Source organism: Palaemon carinicauda, chromosome 18 (assembly GCF_036898095.1).
Source record: "Palaemon carinicauda isolate YSFRI2023 chromosome 18, ASM3689809v2, whole genome shotgun sequence".
Classification (NCBI taxonomy): Eukaryota; Metazoa; Arthropoda; class Malacostraca; order Decapoda; family Palaemonidae; genus Palaemon; species Palaemon carinicauda.
Genome location: NC_090742.1, coordinates 22,382,596 through 22,392,595, shown reverse-complemented (window position 1 = coordinate 22,392,595; position 10,000 = coordinate 22,382,596). Strand labels below are relative to the sequence as shown.

The 10,000-nt window shown below is 33.9% G+C and overlaps 1 protein-coding gene across 2 annotated transcripts in view; it reads right to left on the bottom strand.

Annotated features, from left to right (window-relative positions):
* Tbc1d22 (TBC1 domain family member 22) overlaps positions 1-10,000 on the bottom strand; it is a 96,380-nt gene that overhangs the window by 83,337 nt on the left and 3,043 nt on the right. The window lies entirely within an intron of this gene.

The following is a 10,000-nucleotide window of genomic DNA, read 5'->3' as shown; positions in this document are numbered from 1 at the left end:
TTTTCTCCAGATCCATAAACGCAACATACACCTCCTTACCTTTTGCTAAATATTTCTCGCATATCTGCCTAACTGTAAAAATCTGATTCATACAACCCCTACCTCTTCTAAAACCACCCTGTACTTCCAAGATTGCATTCTCTGTTTTATCCTTAATCCTATTAATCATTACTCTACCATACACTTTTCCAACTACGCTTAACAAACTAATATCTCTTGAATTACAACACTCATGCACATCTCCTTTACCCTTATATAGTGGTACAATACATGCACAAACCCAATCTACTGGTACCATTGACAACACAAAACACATATTAAACAATCTCACCAACCATTCAAGTACAGTCACACCCCCTTCCTTCAACATCTCAGCTTTCACACCATCCATACCAGATGCTTTTCCTACTCTCGTTTCATCTAGTGCTCTCCTCACTTCCTCTATTGTAATCTCTCTTTCATTCTCATCTCCCATCACTGGCACCTCAACACCTGCAACAGCAATTATATCTGCCTCCCTATTATCCTCAACATTCAGCAAACTTTCAAAATATCCCGCCCACCTTTTCCTTGCCTCCTCTCCTTTTAACAACCTTCCATTTCCATCTTTCACTGTCTCTTCAATTCTTGCGCCAGCCTTCCTTACTCTCTTCACTTCTTTCCAAAACTTCTTCTTATTCTCTTCATATGACTGACCCAATCCCTGACCCCACCTCAGGTCAGCTGCCCTCTTTGCCTCACGTACCTTGCGCTTTACTTCCACATTTTTCTCTATATATTTTTCATACTTCTCTATACTATTACTCTGCAGCCATTCTTCAAAAGCCCTCTTTTTCTCTTCCACTTTTACCTTCTCTCCTTCATTCCACCATTCACTGCCCTTCCTCATGCTGCCTCCAACAACCTTCTTGCCACATACATCACTTGCAATCCCAACCAAATTTTATTTGCTAACTTCCACTCCTCCTCTAAATTACCAGTTTCTCTTACTCTCACCTCGTCATATGCCATTTTCAACCTTTCCTGATATTTACTTTTTACCCCCGGTTTTATTAGCTCTTCAACCCTCACTAGCTCCCTTTTACATCCACCTACTCTATTCCCCCACTCTTTTGCTACAACTAATTTTCCTTCCACCAAAAAATGATCAGACATACCGTTAGCCATACCCCTAAACACGTGCACGTCTTTCAATCTTCCAAACATTCTTTTAGTTATCAACACATAATCCATTAATGCCCTTTCTACTACTCTTCCATTTGCCACTCTTACCCATGTATACTTATTTTTATCTTTCTTTTTAAAAAAGCTAGCACTTATTACCATCTCTTGTTCAACACACATATCTACCAGTCTCTCACCACTCTCATTTTCACCTGGTACGCCATACTTCCCAATGACACCTTCTACCTCTCCAGCGCCCCCTCTAGCATTTAAGTCACCCATGACAACTACATAATTCCTTCTACCCAGTCCTTCTACACACCTAGTTAAATTATTCCAGAACTCATTCCGCTCTTCTTCACTTTTCTCACTGCCTAGCCCATACGCACTGACAAACGCCCAACATTCCCTACCCAACCTAACCCTTACCCACATTAACCTAGATGATATCTCCTTCCATTCCACTACTTTACCTGTCATCCATTGACTCAGCAATAAAGCCACACCCTCTCTCGCTCTTCCCCTTTCAATCCCAGACACTCTACCAGACATTTCACCAAACATTACTTCACCCTTTCCTTTCATCTTTGTCTCACACAAGGCCAATACATCCATCCTTCTACTTCTAAACATACTTCCAATCTCACATCTTTTACTCTCTATCGTACTACATCCACGCACATTCAGACATTCAGTTCATATATGAACTATAAAAACTTTAAAAAAAGAGGAAAAGAAATAAGATATAAAAAAGCTTGCCCGAGTGTACCCTCATGCATGAGAAATCTACCCCAAGACAGTGGAAGCCCATGGTACAGAGGGTATGGCACTACCCAAGACTAGAGTACAAGGGTTTGATTTTGGAGTGACCGTCTCCTAGAAGGGCTGCTTACCATAGCTAAAGTCTCGCCAACCCTTGCCAAAAGGAAAGTAGCCACTGAATAATTATAGAGCAGTAATCAACCTCTTGAGTGAAGAAGATATTTTGGTAGTCTCAGTGTTGTCAAGTGTACGAGGACAGAGGAGAATATGGAGAGAATAGGTCAGACTATTCGGTGTATATGTAGGCAAAGATAAAATAAGCCGTAACAAGAAAGATGGATCCAATGTAGTACTGTTTGGAAGTCAAAGGACCCAATAACTCCCTAGCGGTAGTATCTCAATGGGTGATTGGTGCCCTAGCCAACCTACTACACTGAAAGGCTTTTCTATCCTTCTCCAAATATTAAGTAATAAAAAATGCTATGCTTCTCGATTTCTATTATTCTAGTGCTAGTGATAGCGACCCGTCAAAAATGACGGCTAAATATTTATAGACACACACATGCATACATATTCTACCCTTCCCCACTCCCCTCTATCCAAGTGACAGGGAGAGATCGAGTAGTTTTCCGTCTGTCATTGCCGCTGAGCGTGACCAGATATATATATATATATATATATATATATATATATATATATATATATATATATATATATATATATATATATAATATAATATAATATATATATATATGTATATTATATATATATATATATATATATATATATATATATATATATATATATATATATACATACACATACATACATACATATATATGCAGACACTTACTCATATAGGGGAGAAGCTATAGACTATTATTTGATGGAAAGGTGGCTAAGATCTTTCATGGATTATTGGCTCAACTATTGGACTTGAAGCATGCTTGGGCCTGGAAGAAGGGAGTGGGACTTGAAGGAGGACGTGAGGAAGGGCCAGTAGTGAAAATATAGAGAATTTGGTTTCGGGAATTGAAGAGAAAAGGGAATGATCTGAGAAGAGGGAGCGGGTGAACAAGGGAGTGAAGAGGGAATAAGACTTAGTAGATGAAGTGATATATTCATTTGTTTATCTATTCCTGATATTAAGCGTAATTGCATATTAGATTATTTAATCATCTTTCTTACTTTGTCTTGTTGTAACGGTTTCATTGCTTTCTAACGATTACAGTTTAGCATTTTAAGAAGAAAATTCATTTATAAATTCATCCAGCACATCTGCTTTGAAAATAAAAATCCTTACGCTCTCTTAATTGAAAATACTCATTTTGTAGGTAGTAGGTTGGCCAGGGCACCAGCCACCCGTTGATATACTACCACTAGAGAGTTATGGGGTCTTTTGACTGGCCAGACAGTACTACATTGAGTCCTTCTCTCTGGTTACGGTTCATTTTCCCTTTACCTACACATACACCGATTAGTCTGGCCTATTCTTTACATATTCTCCTCTACCATACACCTGACAACACTGAGATCACCCAAGGGGTTACTGCACTGTAATTGTTCAGTGGCCACTTTCTTCTTGGTAAGGGTAGAAGAGACTCTTTAGCTATGGTACGCAGCTCTTCTAGGAGGACACTCCAAAATCAAACCATTGTCCTCTAGTCTTGGGTAGTGCCATAGCCTCTGTACCATGGTCTTCCACTGTCTTGGGGTAGAGTTCTCTTGCTTGAGGATACACTTGGACACACTATTCTATCTAATTTCTCTTCCTCTTGTTTTTTAAAATCTATATAGTTTATATAGGAGATATTTATTTTAATGCTGTTACTCTTTTTAAAATATTTTATTTTTTCCCTTTTTCCTTTCCTCACTGGGCTATTTTCCCTGTTAGAGCCCCCTGGGCTTATAGCATCCGGCTTTTCCAACTAGGGTTGTAGCTTAGCAAGTGATGATAAAAATAATAAATAATAATAATAACAATAATAACAATAATAAAAACAATAATAATAATATATTTATCTGTATACATACATATGTATATATATATACATATATATAAATATATATATATATACACACATATACATATATATGTACACACACACACACATATATATATATATATATATATATATACATATATATATATATATATATATATATATATATATATATATATATATATATATATATATTTATATATATAAGAGGCAGGGATGATGAGAACGGAGTATGCAATGGAAGATGAAATATCATTGGAAGAAGAAAGGATTAATGAGGTAAAATCATTGAACTAGATATTAATCTCTGGCACCGTCTTTCAATTAGTTCGTTATGCATGGTGCACAAGATTTTTCATATTTACATTTAGATCCTCCATGGCAGATCCTCCATCGTAATACTAGTTATGCATTTAATTCTAATAGTCAGGCCTTCTCCAGCATGAGGCTCAATACTACACAGTATTCTAGAAGTTTTATTCCATTTGTGACTAAGTTGTGGAATGATCTTCCTAATCGGGTAGTTGAATCGATAGAACTTCAAAAGTTCAAACTTGCAGCAAATGTTTTATGTTGAACAGGCTGACATAAGTCTTTTTATAGTTTATATATGAAATATCTATTTAGATGTTATTAGTGTTTTTGAAATATTTCATTTTGATTGTTCATTATTTCTCATATCGTTTACCTATTTCCTTATTTCCTTTCCTCACTGGGATATTTTACCCTGTTGGATCACTTGGGCTTATATCATCTTGCTCTTTCAACTAGGATTGTAGCTTAGCTAATAATAATGATAATAATAATAATAATAATAATAATAATAATAAAAATTTAGAAACTATGATTTCTAATATAGGGTCTTTAGAATTAGAGTTTAGTGAAATTAGATTATAAGTCAGTTTAGTGATATTGGTATTATAATATATGGTCATAAGTCATAGTATGCCAATGACAGGATTATAGATGAAGCTATATAAGAGAGATTACACGAGTGCCGTATGTGGATGAGATCATGATGAGGGGTAGATGGAGATGGATTGGGCATGCTCTTCGCACTCCCCAAGAGAGATTAGTTCATCAAACGTTTAGCTGGGCTTCACAAGGCACTAGAAGAGTTGGGAGACCCAGGCCTACGTGACTCAGGACCATAAAGCGCGAAGTAAGAGATGATGAATGGAGAAGTATTGAATTAAAAGCTCAAGATAGAGACGACTGGCGAAATCTAACAGAGGTCGTTTGCGTCAATAGGCGTAGGAGATGATATATATATATATATATATATATATATATATATATATATATATATATATACATATATATATATATGTATATATACATATATATATATATATATATATATATATATATATATATATATACATATATATACATATATATATATATGTATACATGTATATATATATATATATATATATATATATATACATATATACATGTATATATATATATATATATATATATATATATATATATATATATATATAAATAGGTAGAAATTCAACAATTTGCATAAAACCGAGACTAATGGAACCAACATTTTTGTAGAGATTTTGGTCAATAAAGTTTAAATGAATTAGTACTGCAATATGTTTATATATATATATATATATATATATATATATATATATATATATACACATTATATATATATATATATATATATATATATATATATATATATATATATATACATGTATACATACATATATATATATATATATATATATATATATATATATATATATATATATATATATACATATTGCAGTACTAATTCATTTAAACTTTATTGACCGAAATCTCTACAAAAAGGTTGGTTCCATTGGTCTCGTTTTTATGCAAATTGTTGAATTTCTACCTATTTAAGTCCCTTGCAAGCAAATTGATATAATGTGCATTTTTTTGCATCCCTTCTCTTGATAGACATACTTCGTTGCCAAATTATGCTCTCCTAAAACCGTTAGAACTTCTCTTTATCTTATAAAAGCAGTGAGTCTTTGAGTTCAAACTTCGCTTATTACAGTCTCTAGTCTGTGCCAAACTACCCTATTAATATCCCTTCTAAAACTCAGAATTTCTCCTTTTTATTCAATATAAGGAGTTAAGTCTTCTACTTCCGACACTAATTTGATGAAATTGAACAAAATAAAACTAAAATTAGAGAAAATGGTATACTTGATGGAGTATGACTTTACTGACGTAGAAGCATCATGAGAGGAAGAAGCTTGGCCTTGAGCATGGAAATATTGGTCTAAGCTACGTGCAAAATGTCAGGTTCTGGGTCTAATGCGCCTTGTTTAGATGATCCCCCACACGCTTATACTTATCTAGATTTGCGTTTTAAAATAGAAAAAACAAAACAAAAGGTAGTCGGAGGATAAGAGATGAGGCAAGCCGTAAGCACTTAATCAGGTGGAAGCGATAGACAGTTCGATTGGATATTGTAAAATTTATGGAGAAATAAATCTTAAAACTTTGTAATTTTTTTGCTTGAAAACTTTTGTTCTCAGGAATGTATATATTGCATGCGTAACTAGTGACTATTCGTGAAATTTTATTAAATTTTGTGACTGCTCAAAGCAAAATAGGCCCCGTTGAATATGGATATAGCTTTAGCCAGCGTGTATACACACACACACACACACACACATATATATGTATGTATATATATATATATATATATATATATATATATATATATATATATATATATATATATATATATATATATGTATATATATATATATATATATATATATATATATAGCCAGGAAACAACCCTAGTTGGAAAAGGAAGACGCTATAAGCCCAAGCGGTCCAACAGGGAAAAATAGCCCAGTGAGAATAGGAAACAAGGAAATAAATAAACGATATAAGAAGTAATGACAATCTAAAATAAAATAAAAAAAAAACATTAGCAACATTAAAACAGATAATTCATATATAACTATTAAAAGACTTATGTCAGCCTGTTCAAATAAAAACATTTGCGACAACTTTGAACTTATGAAGTGCTTCTGATTCAACTACCCGATTAGGAAGATCATTCCACAACTTTGTCGTAGCTGGAATAAAACTTCTAGAATACTGTGTAGTATTGAGCCTCATGATGGAGAAGGCCTAGCTATTAGAATTAACTGCCTGCCTATAGTCAATTTCTTTTAGCGATGCAGATTTGCACCGACTCGCAGCGGTGCCCTTTTAGCTCGGAAAAGTTTCCTGATCGCTGATTGGTTGGACGAGATAATTCTAACCAATCAGTGATCAGGAAACTTTTCCGAGCTAAAAGGGCACCGCTGCGAGTCGGTGCGAATCTGCCTCGATAAAAGAAATGGACTAAAGTATCACGAACAGGATGGAACTGTCCGGGAAGATCTGAATGTAAAGGATGATCAGAATTATGAAAAATCTTATGCAACATGCATAATGAACTAATTGAACGACGGTGCCAAAGATTAATATCTAGATCAGGAATGAGAAATTTAATAGACCGTAAGTTCCTGTTCAACAAATTAAGATGAGAATCAAACAGGAGAACAATACTCGAAACAAGGTAGAATGAAAGAATTAAAACACTTCAGAATAGATTGATCACTGAAAATCTTAAAGGACTTTCTTAATAAGCCAATCTTTTGTGCAATTGAAGAAAGCATCAAAATGGAAGAGATTAACCATCCCCACTCAGAAAGATTTAGTGAGTGAGTGATTTATATATATATATATATATATATATATATATATATATATATATATAAATATATATATATATATATATATATATATATATATATGTGTGTGTGTGTGTGTGTGTGTGTGTGTGTGTGTGTGTACACTATAGGCCTTTATCTCTTTGAAAGGGTCGATGGCAGAAAAGTTCAGCCCACTGGTATTCCATCAATCTGTAGGGGTGCAATTGCTAGCACACATCCTTTTCTTGACTCAAATGATTACTGGTACTCAACAGGTGGGTGGACCGGCGAGACTTATTATTATTATTATTATTATTATTATTATTATTATTATTATTATTATTATTATTATTATTATTATTATTAATAATAATAATAATATAAATGTACAACGTCAATGTATTTAAGAGACCTTCCTTGAATTATTTCGTTATGGCCAAGTCAATGAAATTAAAAGTTAAGCTCTTCCATAACTTTAAAAATATTTTAAAGCTAATAATTATTGTAAAAATTAGCCCCCTAGTTCATGATGAGAGAAGACCAAGGTCACGTGATCAATTATAAACTACAGGAAGTCCGGAGTTTACTCAACCAAGGAACTTTCACAACACGAGACCCGTAGAAGCCATAAGTGTACCAGAGTTTGAGGGAAGGTCACCGGTAGCCTGGTAGGCTTAGAAAACGAAGTATTTCCAAACCAGTCTATTTCACATCTTTCATCCTCTGTCGTTCATGGTTTCGTAAGTTCAGGTGCAGAAATTTCATATTCAACTTTATAACTTCATCACCAGAATATTTATAGTGCGTTTAAGCATAAGTTATGAACGTTTTAACTTCTCATGATTATTTTTTTTCACTCCTGAGCCTTTATTTGATCGTTATCTCTATCTTTTTCTCTATTTTATAATTATCCGATTTGCTGTTGATGTATTAACAACTGATCTTTAAAGTACACATATTATCTACTATTTAATTAAACAAATTATTTTTCTTGACTGGAATAATTTTCCTCCTTTTCGCATTTATTTTGAACGAACTTTGTACCACAGAGGGAAATCTTTTTAACGATCATGGTTGCTTAATCTGTATATTTATTATTTATCAAAAATATGTGAGCAAAAGATGACCATTAGGTTACAGAATATTTTCTTACTTATTTGATTTTGTTTTTGTTATTTCTCTGTAAAATTCTATTAATTCATTCCTCATTAATTATCCTTAACGAACTGTCTTGTCCACTAGCGTGCTTGGGACTACAAGCCGCAAGGAGGCCTTATAAAACCTCCTTGACAAGCAACTGTAGGCTTTAACAAAACACCATTCGTTGTCAAACACTTGCCATTTGTATTAGACATATCACTTATGAATTCCAAAGAAGAAAAGTAGGCCATGACCCATACATTGACTGTATAAGTCCCGAGTAGGCCTATCTTCTAATGGCTTCAATGAAGTAATTCAACCTTGACATTTCCCGGAGAGTTTACTTCCTCTGATCTCTCTTTATCTAGTTCTTTCCGGTGCTCGGCCGGTTGCCCGTAGTGGAATAATAATCTACTTGTTGGCTGTTTTAAAGAGAGAGAGAGAGAGAGAGAGAGAGAGAGAGAGAGAGAGAGAGAGAGAGAGAGAGAGAGAGGTGGGTATTGTTTTCTTTAATTAATGCAGTACTCATGACGCGATAGATCTGGTATTTTCAATACCTGAATCTTAGATTTAGTATGATATACCACGGAGTTGCTGACGTAAAAGGGGCTAAATCATCCTAACATAGTCTTTTATTTGTTTTGTAATTCTTCTTAGAGTTCATTTCATTCATGACTTTAGTCACTTACATTGTGTGGCCTATGTAGAAAGACAGTCTATTGTTATATTGATAAGAAAGGTTTTGATTGACTGAATATATTATGCAATTTGATTCCATCGCCTTGTTTACCGATTGGTAAATTAAAGAGTTTTTAATGCGTATATTATTATTATTATTATTATTATTACTTCCTAAGCTACGACACTAGTTGGAAAAGTAGGATGATATAAGCCCAGGGGCTCCAACAGGGAAAATAACCCAGTGACGAAAGGAAACAAGGAAAAATAAAATGTTTTAAGAACAGTAACAGTAAAACAAACATTTTCTATATAAACTATAAAAAAAAGTTCATTATCACTATAGTGAGTCCCTTCAATATATGCCTAAATATTTTTTTTTTCCAACGTTATCCCTACATTAAGGGGTCGGTTGCTTGACGGCGCCTTTCCAATCCCTTCTGTCAAAGGAACCATCTTCCACCAAACCTCTCCTCTCCATATCATCCTTCACCTTATCTCGCCATCTAATTCTCTGTTTCCTTCTTGATCTTCTCCCGC